The following is a 12,499-nucleotide window of genomic DNA, read 5'->3' as shown; positions in this document are numbered from 1 at the left end:
GCGCTGTGCCGGGCGTACGGGGCACGTGCCGTGGGATGCTCTGGCCATCCAGCCCTCCCCACTGCTCTGGGCCGCCCGGGTGAGCCTGTGGCCTCGGGGCTGTCGTGGCGGGCTGGGCCGGCCCCGGGGCTCCCTGCCGCCCAGCAGATGGTGGACCATGTTGCGAGGCTGAGCTTGCCAGCGCCGGCAGCCCGGCCCTTAGACTGGGCGTCTTCCCGTGGAGAAGTCAGATGGCTCTGGTGGGGAGTGGTGGAGCGCACCCCTACGGGCGGTGCCCGTGTCACCTGTCCAGAGCAGGTGGCGGAGCAGCATCCGTCCCACAGCATCCCGGCCATCGGGGCCCGGGCTCTGACTCGGGTGGAGAAAGGGGCGTCCGGCTCTCGTCCTTCGCCAGCTCCGATTCAAGGCCGGGCCACGGGCCGCGCTGGGATACGGGGTGCTGGGTCCCTGCTGGAGAGCGAAGCTGTGCGCGGGGAGGCAGGTGGGCTCCAGGTGAGTGGGGGGCTCTGGGCAGCCGCCCTGGCCGGGCAGCCGCTGCCAGGAGGCAGGTCTGTGGCTCGAATGGGGAGGGTCTTGGGTGCTGGCACTTCATGTCCTGTACGGAAGCGGTGCTGGGGTCGGGACGGGGCAGAAATGGGCATCACCTGGACAGGAATCCTGGGACCACCGTGATGGGTAGCAAGGTGGAGGGGCACGCCGCCGTGGGTGGGGACAGGGCTGCGTCCTCGACCTGCGCCAGGAGGACCTGTCGGCCTTGCACCTCGTCCTTGGGACCCGGAGTGTGGGAGGGGGTGGAGAACGGAGGGTGGAGAGAGGGGGCTGCGGCCACCAGGGGAGGGTCCACCTGCTCCAGCTGCCCCTCTCCTGGTGGGCACGGCGGGGACCGGCTCTGGCGCCCTGGACGGTGGGAAGTCGGCTCTCTGCCTGCCGGCCACTCTGCCCGACTGGGGAGGGTGCCACCACTACGTCCCACTCTGGTTGTGTTCCCAGGTCAGCTTTCTCTTGTCCAGGAATGTGTCAGTCAAGCAGATTTGCTGCCTCCTTGAGGATGCAGGGAAGCACCTGCTCCTCCTGCTCCCTTCAGGTGACCTTGGTCCCATTTCAGGCCGAGCCACACGGGACCTTGTCCCAGGAGCCCGCACCTGGCCGCCGCACGGCCTTCCCGGGGGAGCTGCTTTCGCTGGGGCTCCCTATTGCCTGTCCCGGCTCCCTGGGCAGGAGAGGACTGCTGGGCCCCTTTCCTCGTCTCTTTTCTCCTTCTGTGTCCTGGAGTTAGACGGTGGTCAAGTTTATAACCAGGGAGAGGGCACCTCCCCTCTCCGCAGCTTGAATTGGGTACGAGGCGATGGGGGTGCGTGCGTGTGTGCCAGAAGTTTCTGGAAATCTCTGCTGGCCATTTACTCAACTCCTAACAATGTGTATTCAAATGCTCAGTCGTAAGTGCATCCCTGGGAAGAGGCAGTGGCTACAGGGTCGTTCTAGGCATTGATGAACTGGGAAAATGTAAGGCTCAAATAGGGTTTTCATAATTCTTTATGTAGCCACTTGTAAAATAAAAACAGGATGTATAACCTTTGACTCTCGGAGGAGGGAAAGAAAGACCAAATAACTTGAGTGGAAAGCAATAAAAAGAAAGGAACCATTAAAAGAAAGCCCAAATGTGTCAGAAGAAAGATGTACCAGCTAAGATGTGTATCCACCAGGGTTCTTGAGAGAAGACACAAAACTGGATATATGTAGGGGGTGTGTGTATAAATAGATTTATTTTAAGGAATTGGCTCATGCAGTCCGGGGGCTGGCAGATCCCAAATCTGGGACAGGCCAGCGGGCTGGACACTCAGCGGGAGTCGACTTTGAAGTCCGAGGGCAGGATTCTTCTCCTGGAAATCTGCTTCTGTTCTCAAGGCCTCCCTGGATTGGAAGAGGCCCAGCCACATGCCCGAGGGTAATCTCCTTTACTTAAAGTCAGCTGGACCTTGACATTAATCACATCTATGAAATCCCTTCACTGTATCGTGTAGACCAGGGCTGGAGCAAAGCCCTGGCTCCTAGCCTGGCCAAGCTGACACATCAAGTGTGAATGTACACATTCAAATACGTAATGCGGTCACACAGTACAATCAGGAAGATACCCAGATTCATTTTAAACAATGGGAAAATACCCTTAAACCCTCCCCCCGCCCCCACTACATCCTACTTTTAAGAGACACATTTAAAACAAAAGAACATGATGTTAAAAATAAAGGGATGGGAAAATACTAGGCAAATGCAAATGAAAAGAAAGTAGGGTGGCAATATTAATTTTGTCAGACAAAATAAAAATTGAGGCAAGTATTAAATGGGTCATGTACTTTTTATAGTAATGAAAAGAACCCATAACGAAGACTTGCAAATCTGAATCCTTTACGCACTAGATGAAGGCATTGAAAGACATAAAATAAAAAATGTTGGAAATAAACTTACAGATATGGTGTCAGATATTAATGCACTAACTCTAAGCTTTTTCAGAGTACATTAGACAAATATAGAGTTTGAGGATTTGCATTCTATGATTTACGAGGTTGAATATCTTTCTATCTAGCTATCAGTCTATCACATTTAAATATATGTATATATTTGAAATTCCAAACGGACAATAAAACGATAGTCATTTTTTTCAAATGTCCATGGAACACTTACCACAATTAGGTCACTTCACATACTGGCTACAAAGTAAACCTCAATAAATTCCAACAAATAAAAGTGTCTAGGTCATATCCTGTGGCCACGATGCATTTAAATAGAATTTTCTAATAAAAAGTTACAAGAAAATTTTCTGATAAAAAGTTACAAGAACAACAAGACTAAATCTCGGAAATTAAACCACATGAAATCAATAACAAAAACAGTCTTCTAAAGAACTCAGTTTAAATTGGAAGTAAAATCTGCAATTGCAGACCATTGGTGAAATAACAGGAATTAGAACTACAGAAAAGTTCATGGGTGGCGACCAAAGGGATAGTCAGAGAATTTCTAGTTTTAAATATTTAAGTATTTTAATTTCTAGCTTTAAATATCAGCCACAATAACCACCCAACAAAGTGTGCTAATAGACTCACAACCAGCATTTCAACTCAATGTCACACTGTTGTTGTTGGGTGGAGAGTACTATAATTATCCCCATTTTACAGATAACAAAACTGAGGCACAGAGAGGTTAAGTAGATTTTCAAGGTCAAACAGTAAATAATTGGAGTGGGATTTGAACCTATGTCTAGGGGGACTAATGCTGTCATTTCTAAAATACAAGGGATGGAGGTAGAGGAATAAAATATTAAACTCTAGGAGATAGAAAAAAAGAACAAAACTAATAGAAGTAAAACAGGAAGGGAAAAAGTAATAAAGCCAAAGCAGAAACAAAGACATCTGAAAGCAAAGCCAAAAGAGCATATTGGATGTTTTAAAGGCATGCTGAAGTCTGGGAGTGAGTTCTTTGCAAGGACCAATAGAACAGATGTCCCTCCTTCAGGTAAATCGGAGCAACAAGGAGGGGTGATGAAAAGAAATACACGACACCGGTTCTGAGAGTCAGAGGGTATGCACACAGCTTCAGAGAAAATTTTGAAAATTGTGAGTCTGCAATGGACAATTCTACGCTAATACGTTTGAAAATCTGGATAAGGTAATTTTATAAAAAACGTAAGTGAGCAAAATAACAAAGGAAAAGGTAGGAGAAAAAAAAAAAAGATCCATAATGAAGGAAGCAATGGAGAGTTTCCAAAGGACCACCTCGGATCCAAAGGATCAGATTTTATGGGAAAATAATTTCAGGCCTTTATGGACTAGCTGTATTTTAAGCTATTAAACTCTTTCAGAGAGTAGGAAAAGATGTTAGGGCTCTAATTCCTTTTACAGTGTCAGCACAGCCCGAGGCAGCACAAAACAGGGCCAGACCATTTCTATTTGGGAACAGAGATAAAAAAAAATTCTAAATGAATTAGTAGTAAACAAAATCCAGGTCCCTATGAAAAGAGTTACAGACGGTGACCTAATAGGACTTTGAAAAACTCAACAAAATAAAGGTGGCTCAGTTTTAAGAAATCCATTAATATATTCGCTTTGACAACTGAGAGGAAAGGCACAGAAGGGCAAGGGGAGGCACGATGAATGGTTTGACAGGTAACCACACAAGGCAGAGTGTACCCTCTCTGCCTAGAGGAAGCCATACCAAATTGGTCTGTATTTCCGTCCTTCTCTTCCATTTCTCAGCAAGCTCTGCTTTTTCCCCCATTTCCCATATAAATGCTTTTTACTGGCCTAACTGAAAAAAAATAAATAAATAAAGGAAAGGTAAAGGATCGTGCTAAGTTGCTGTAAAAAAGATTAATAAATAGCCCCCCCTTCTTGGTGAATATGCCTCACAGATTATAAGTAGTAGAATACTTCCTTAACATGTTAATATTTTAACTCAAACGGTGATCAACATGCCACTTAATAGAGCACACTAATGGAATTTCCATCAATGTCTGATAAAAGGCCTGGAGAACCTCTATTGCCACCATTGTTTACTAATGCTGTAGACACCATAGTCAGTAAAGTCAGAAAAGAGAAATAAGTGGGGCAAGTACTTAAAAATGAGGTGTGTTTATTGACATTCAGAGAGCACATGGCTGGCAGCTCAAGGGAATCTATTGAACAGCCACAAGAGTTAAGGAGAGATTTGTAAGGCTGCTGGTTATGAAGTAAATATGCAGAAGTCAATGCACTTGCATATGAGCAATAATGAGTTTGAAAATATCTTTTCCAAATGATTCCATTCAACACAGAAGCAGAAATGCTTAGGAATAAATATAAAAGTCCCTAGTGGGGAGAAACGCCCCCTAAATTAGTTTATGAATCCAAAGCAATTGCAATTAAAATTTCAACTGGATACTTTGGAGTCGGAGAAAATTATTAGGCAGTTAATTAGGAATATTAGTTGACCAAAATCAGATATAAATTGCTATTTTTTCCCTTAAAATAGAACATGTTTACTTTTTTCTGATTATAATTGCGGTTCATGCTTGTTGAGAAAAGAAACCAAGCCCAGGAAAGGAAAGGAAAGGCTTCTGGTGAATTCCATCCCAGGACCTTGCTGCAACTTCCGAAGAAAGAGCAATTACTAACTTGGTGTTTAGTAAAACTAAACTTTTGTAAACAAGACCACTCTGCACAACTGCTTTTTGGTGTTTTGTAACTTTACAATATACTGTGGGCGTCTTTCCATATCCACGTATCTATTTTCTTCTTGTTATTGGCTGCCTAGTATTCCACTGAAGGAACATACCATCATACAGTTATTAAATCCTCCATTGGTATATATTTAGGTTAGTTCCCCTTTTTTTGAATAAATGTGTTTTTCCCCAGTCTATCCTATGTGCCAGGCAATAAACTCAGTATCTCTTGGAATTATTTTCTTTAGTCTTCCTAGAGGTTAGTATTGTTATCTCCACTTAACGGGCGAGGAGACTAGGCCCCAGAGATGTTAAACACTTGGCAAAAGGTCACACAGATATTAAGTGGCAGGCACAAATTTAGGCCAACTCCAGAATTTAAGCCCTTAACCATTAGAGTTGAGCTCTGGCTGGTCAGTGGGCTGTCCCGCTAGACAGCTGTACGTGTAGCTTTGGGCACTTGGCTCATTATTTCATTGTGCAACACAGATTTGTTGAGTGTCGGCTCTCTGCAAAGCTCTCCTCTAGGCCCTGGGATTTAAGAGGCGTGCGTCTTGGCCAATCCCTCCAGAACAATGACAGGCGGGCCAATGCGCCCTTCTTGAATTGATCTAGAGCCTTCTTGAATTGATCTAGCTCCTTCTTGAGATTCTCACACGTTCATCCTTTCCCATCTTGGCAGTAACAAACCCTGAGGGGAGAAGCCCTCTCCCGACTTATCGTTGGCCCCAGGGGCCTGGGTCTGGCTCAGGACCCGCACCTGCACCTGCGCAAGGACGGCTGCGGACAGCCTCACCTGGGCCAAGCGCTTCCGGCTCGGGGTCCCCTTCCAGGAGGCCGAAGGGCAGCAGCCCAGGCGAGGGGCCGCTCCCACGTGCTCTTCGTCTCCCGCCCTCAGGGGCAGCCCGCTCTGCCTGGTGCCTCGGTGGCAGTGTATTACCTGCCGTCCTGCGGCCGGGGCTTCCAGGTGGAAGGCCTTCCTGGGCACTTCTCACCTTCTCTGGGGGCAGGAAAGGCTGGCTGCAAGGGATCTTCGGGACCTTTCCCCGGCCATTCGGTCACCTACATGGAAATGTGCCAAGCCCTGGCAAGGCATGGAGACGCAAAATTAATCAGGTGCGGTCTCTTCCCCGAGGAGCTACGTGGACGTGAAGAAGCCAGATGGGAAGCTAACTTCAGCACAAACTGCTCCTCTTACCCAGGGGTCCCCGAGGCCCATCCCCCTCTAGTCCTGTGCACAACGTGTAGACACGGGTGCGAGTCGCCCGGCCACAGGCCCCAAGAATCCTAGGCCGGCGCTCTTTATCTGTGAGTCACTCTGCAGTGAGAGACAGAAACTACCCCCTGGGCCTGCGTGACCAGACTTGGAAAACTGCCTTTGATATAAGATGCTGTCGGAGGATTCCGAAATTTAAAACACATTTCAGCAACAAGTCCCCCCTTTTCCATGCGGTTATTTACCCTCCCAAAGCTCTCCAGTGAATTAAGTGTATTTTATCCAGATGGAAACTCTGTGGCCGTTCCGTCAGTAGGCTCGCTTCCCCCAGGCCTGGTGTTGAAATCCCGAAAGTGCTGCTAATGAGAAAAAGGAAAAAAGAACAAGGAAGAGAACTAGAAAGAGATGAAGGATGGAGGGAGAGAGGAAGGAAGCATGATGCTACTTCCCAGCACGCAATCTGGATGATTCACAAACTCCTTCGAAAGGAAGGAATTATCCATTGCTTTGCAGTTGAGCACGGTTCTTTTGGCTCAGTGTTTTTGGTATAGACATTGGTGGTCATAACATACCCTGAGGAGCTGCGATGAGTCAAGTCTCCTCTCTTTGGGGCACAGTCTCCTCACGTGTGTAGTGGTGAGACCGCTTCCAGCTGTCAAATCCTGGGAGGAGAAAGCTAAAGAGCACATATTAGTCTGTGTTGCAGGGGCTGAGGCGAGCGGCCCTGGAATAAGAGCGGTTTCGTGGGGGAAAGCAGATCCCCTGGGTTTTCCTGTGTGGAAGTGAGAGCAGCTGATCCTCTTAGCTTGGTCATGCTGTGCTTCCCGGGAACCCCCACGGGGCAGGTCTGGGGGCGCCGAGCCAGGGATTCCCTTAGGGCTGAGAGAATCTGGCAGGAGTTTGGCAAACGCTGGTGGAGCCTGGGGTGAAAAAAGAGAAAGTGCATTCAGCCCTGGCCCTTCCCAGGCAGCTGGAGTGGGGGAGTGGCACGGGCCGGCCCCCAGCTCTGCTGACATTTGGCCCCATTAGGGGCAATCGCCGGTTCCGATGTCCTGAGCACAATTACCGGAGCTAAGCCGAGCCATGTGACCGCCACGCTGTGTTTTCAATTATTCTCCCCCTCTTCTCTCTCTCCCTGTGCCAAGCCTGGGGGGGGGGGGGGAAGCAGCCTTCCACAGAAGTCCAATTCTGGCTTCACCACTACAGCCCTGGAGCAATTGTTCCCTTTCTTTTGAACATTTTCCATAACAACAGGCGGCGTTTTGAAAATCTGGCTTGGCTCCTGACCTCAGGGTTAACACCTTGTCCCCAGTGCATCACCAGCTTCCCATCCCAGGGCCCCTGGCACCCCTTTGGGGGACCTGAGATGCAGGAGTGGCAGTTCCCCCTGGAAACGCTTATTTTTTAAAATCGGCGGGGCTCATCTGACTCTCGTGCAAAGGGCCGCCTGGGCGCAGCACGGTTCCACTGAGGAATTTGGTCCCTCTGCTCCCCCAAATCCCACCCGCTTCCGGCCTTCCCGCTGAGTTCAGCACACACCTTGCACCTGCCCCTGAAAGGCCCCAGAAGCTTTCCCCCTGGAAAATGCCAGCGAGCGACCTCGCCACTGATAAGACGGTATCGATAAGACAGGTCTCATGGGTCGGGAGAGGATGTGGGGGAGAAAGGGAACTGGATTTGCATCCCAAGAATCCTCCTGACCCTGGCAGTGCTCAGGAAGCAGGAAGGCAGGAGGCTGTCGTGGGGGAGGGGCAGCAGGGGGGTCTCGGGACGTGACCGGTGCGGGCGGGGGTGGGGTGACCGCTCCTCTCCTGCTAAGGGTGGGATAAAAGAGTTTCAAAGCCTTTTGGTTGTTGGATGTCACTGTGGGCCAGCAGCATCAGAGAGAAGAGCCACGACTCCAAGAGGAGTTTTTTTAAGCAAAGCCAGGAATGTATTGGTTTCCATAACTGAAAAGATAGAGGTGGCTTCAGGCGTGGCTGGATCCAGGTGCTCACAGAACCTCATCTGGATGCGCTGGCCCTCATTCCGTCCCTCTCTCCCCCTCCCTTTGTCTTTTCTTCTGAATCTGCAGCTCTCTTTGCACCTCCGTGAGTTCCACAGCTTCTGTGTTGGGTTCACGCTTAGGCAGCCTCTCCATGCAGCGACCCTCAGCAGCCCCAGAGTCATAGTCTCCCAGTTTAGTACCAGTAAACAGGCAGAGAGATTTTAACATAAAACTGTGATTTTCTCTCATATTTTCAAGTGCCCAATGGACCAATGCTGGCTACAACCAACACATGCATGCACACGTATATGCATACACAGATACCCTTCCATGTGCACACCCTTCCACAGGCACACCCACTCACACGCATGCACATGTGTGCACACACCTTTCCACAGGCACACTCACTCACATGCACATGTGCACACACACATCCACATGCACACCCACTTGCACACACACATATGTACACCCACTCACATGCACACACATGCACACATACCCATTCACAGACACACCCAATCATACACATGCACACGTGCACACACCCATCCACAGGCACATCCACTCACACATGCAAACATGCACACACACCCTTGCACAGGCACGCCCACTCACACATGCACACGTGCGCACACACCCATCCACAGGCACACCCACTCACACACATGCACATGTGCGCACACACCCATCCACAGGCACACCCACTCACACATGCACACGTGCACACACGCCCATCCACAGGCACACCCACTCACACACATGCACATGTGCACACACATCCATATGCACACCCCCTTGTACACACATATGTACACCCACTCACATGCATGCACACATGCACACACACCCATCCACATGCACACCCACTTGCACACATGCATATGTACACCCACTCACATGCACGCACACCTGCACACACACCTATCCACACGCACACCCAGTCCATACACACACACACGTGTACACACATCCTCCATGAGTCCCATTTGAATTATGGGGAGTCCTGATGAGGGTGATCAAAAGGAAAAGAGGTTTGGCTATATTAATATTTATAGTAACAGTGGTGTTGAGAACACCAGCGCTGCCACATTGAGTGGACAGAATAAAAGGGAAATCCTGAGTTGGGGGATGGTGGCAGAAAGGAGAGCAGCTGAAGGGTGACACCTGGAAGTAAAGGTGAGAAATGAGAAAAAGGATGGCTCTAAGAGCTTGAACTCTACGAATTCCGCAGGCAATGGATCTGAGCATCAATATGCTACTAACAAATCCTCTCAAAATGAAGCAGGCTGAAACCAAGCAGATCATGCTCTCTGGACTTTAGTTTAGTGACTTTGGTGCACAAAATAATGCAGAATTGATAAATAGTTTCAATGGTTTTAGGGGGAAGGAAGCAGACTATACAGGTTGAGGCTTGACGGGAGGTGAACATGAGGAGAGAAAGAATAAAGTGTAGAACATTTGGTGAAGAAGATGTGAAGGGGGTACCCAAATTGGAAAGGAAGAAATAAAACTTTCCCTATTTGCAGATGACATGATCCTATAGTCAGAAAATCCTGAAAAATCCACCACAAATCTCCTACACCTAATAAATGAATTCAGCAAAGCAAAGCAGTGGGGTATATGATCAACACCCCAAAATCAGTAGTGTTTCTATACACTAGTCATGAATAATTGGAAGAAAACATTTAAGAAAAAAATTTCAATTTACAAGAGAAACTAAAATAATCAAACATCTGAGAATAAATCTAACCAAGAATGTAAAGGACTTGTACACAGAAAACTACAAACTATTGCTAAAAGAAATCCAAAAAGACCTAAATAAATGGAAGTGCATTCCATATGCATATTTCATATTAAAACTAAATATTGTTAAGGTGTTAATTACACCCAAAGCCATTTACAGATTCAATGAAATCCCAATCAAAATTCCAACAATGGTCTTTGCAGAAAACGAAAAGCCAACCATCAAATTTATATAGAGGGGCAGGGACCCCAAATAGTCAAAGCCATCTTGAAAAGGAAGAATAAAGTTGGAGGACTCCTACTTCCCGATCTTAAAATTTATTACAAAGCCACTGTAGTCAAAAGCATGGTGCTGGCATAAGGACAGACATACAGGCCAAGGCAATCAAATCGAGAGCTCAGAAATCAACCTTCACATTTATGGCCAACTGATTGTTGTTTTTTGCTTTGTTTTGTTTTGTTTCCTTTGCAGGGGGAGGGGAAGAGGTACTGGGGCCAGGGATTGATTGAACCCAGGAACTTCTATGTGGGAAGTTAGTGCTCGATCACTAAGCTACATTGGCTCCTGTCAACTATAATTTGATAAGAGGAGCAAATACCACTTCAGTGGGAAAGAATAGTCTCTTCAACAAATGATGCTGGGAAAACTGGATCTCCATTTCCAAAGCTGAAGGTGAACCTCTACCTCATACTACCTGCAAAAATCAACTCAAAGTGAATCCAAGTCCTCATATAAGAGCCAGAACCTTAAAACTCCTAGAAGAAAACTTGGGGAAGCATCTTCAGGACCCTGTGTTAGTCAATGGTTTCTTAGTCTTTACATCCGAAGCACAAGCAACAAAAGAGAAAATAGATCAATGGGACCTCATTAAAATTAAAATCCTTACAGGATTTTATCATGAAAGTGAACCATGGGAGAAAATATGAGGAAACCTCATATCTGATAAAGGTTTAATATCTAGAATTTATAATGAAATCCTTCAACTCAACAACAAAAAACAAGCAAATCCAATTTAAAAATGGGCAAAAAATAGACATCTCTCCAAAGAAGATATACAAATGGCTAAAAAGTACATGAAAAGATGCTCAAAATCACTAGCCATTAGGGAAATGCAAATCAAACTCATAAGGAGATTCCATTTCATATCCATTAGAATGGCTACTGCTAACAAAATGGAAAATCACAAGTGTTAGAGAGGTTGTGGAGAAAAAGGAACACTCATCCATTGTTGGGGGAATGTAGAATGGTGCAGCCTCTGTGGAAGACAGTTTGGCAGTTCCTCAGGAAGCTAAATGTAGAATTAACATATGACCTGGCAATCCCATTTCTAGGCAAATACTCAAAAGAATTGAAAGCAGGGACTCAAACACAGGTCAGTGTTCCAAGACTGAGGAAGGGACTCTCTTCCCACCAGCTCTTTTTCCTTTGTTAGTTTCTGGCATTAAAAGAAAGCTCTATTATAACATAAGCTGGAAATGAGCTTAAGGAAGAGATGCCTCAGACTCTAAATTCCAGTGACAACACACTACAATATCAAAATGTCCAGGTTTTAACAAAAGATTACAAAACATAAAAAGAAGTAGGAAGCCATGACCAAGCAAAGAAGACCATTAAAGCATTAGAAAACATCAGTGAGGAGGATCAGATCTGGGACACTCCAGGCAAAGACGTAAAAACTGGAACTAAATATGCTCAAGGAGTTAGGGATATCATGGACAAAGAACTAAAGGAAATCAGGAAAACAACAGATGAACACAAAGAGAATATCAATAGGAAGATAGAAATTGTGAAAAGGAACCAAACAGAGCTGACAATCACAGTAAAAATATTAAAAATTCAGTAGAGGGGTTCAACAGCAGATTAGAATTATCAGTGACCTTGAAGATAAGAAAATGAAATCATCCAGTCTGAGGAGCAGAATGAAAAAGAGTGAACAGAGCCTATTCCAAGATGCTTAACCAGCTCCAAAGAAGATAAAACTAAATAGACCCACACTGTGCCATGTTCTCATCAAGCTGTCAAATGCCAAAGGTAAAGAGAGAATTCTGAAACTGCAAGAGAGAAGCAAAGGAGACTCAATTAAGATTAAGTGCTGATTTCTCATCAGAAACTATGAAGGCAAGAAGGCAGTGGGAAGATATATTTAAAGGGCTGAAAGCAAAAAATTGCTAACCAAGAATTCTGTATCTGGCAAAAGAGTGTTTCAAAAATGAGGAAGGAAATAAGCCATTCCCAGATAAACAGAAACTGAAAGACTTTGTCACCACTAGACCAGCCCTACAAGAAATGGTATAGGAGCTCTGCAGGTTGAAAGAAAAGGACATTCGAAAATTGACTGAAGATCTCCAGTAAAGATAA

At 46.4% G+C, this 12,499-nt stretch overlaps 1 protein-coding gene across 1 annotated transcript in view; it reads left to right on the top strand.

The window, feature by feature from the left end:
* Window positions 1-242: 242 nt before the first annotated feature.
* The window catches only part of IL16 (interleukin 16), a 103,818-nt gene continuing 91,561 nt past the window's right edge, over window positions 243-12,499 (top strand). The window contains exon 1 of the mRNA XM_004447702.5: window positions 243-492. The gene's annotated coding sequence lies outside the window, so the exon portion shown is untranslated. The remainder of the gene's footprint in view (window positions 493-12,499) is intronic.

Source organism: Dasypus novemcinctus, chromosome 3 (assembly GCF_030445035.2).
Source record: "Dasypus novemcinctus isolate mDasNov1 chromosome 3, mDasNov1.1.hap2, whole genome shotgun sequence".
NCBI classification, from domain to species: domain Eukaryota; kingdom Metazoa; phylum Chordata; class Mammalia; order Cingulata; family Dasypodidae; genus Dasypus; species Dasypus novemcinctus.
This window is presented reverse-complemented; position numbering and strand designations above follow the sequence as displayed.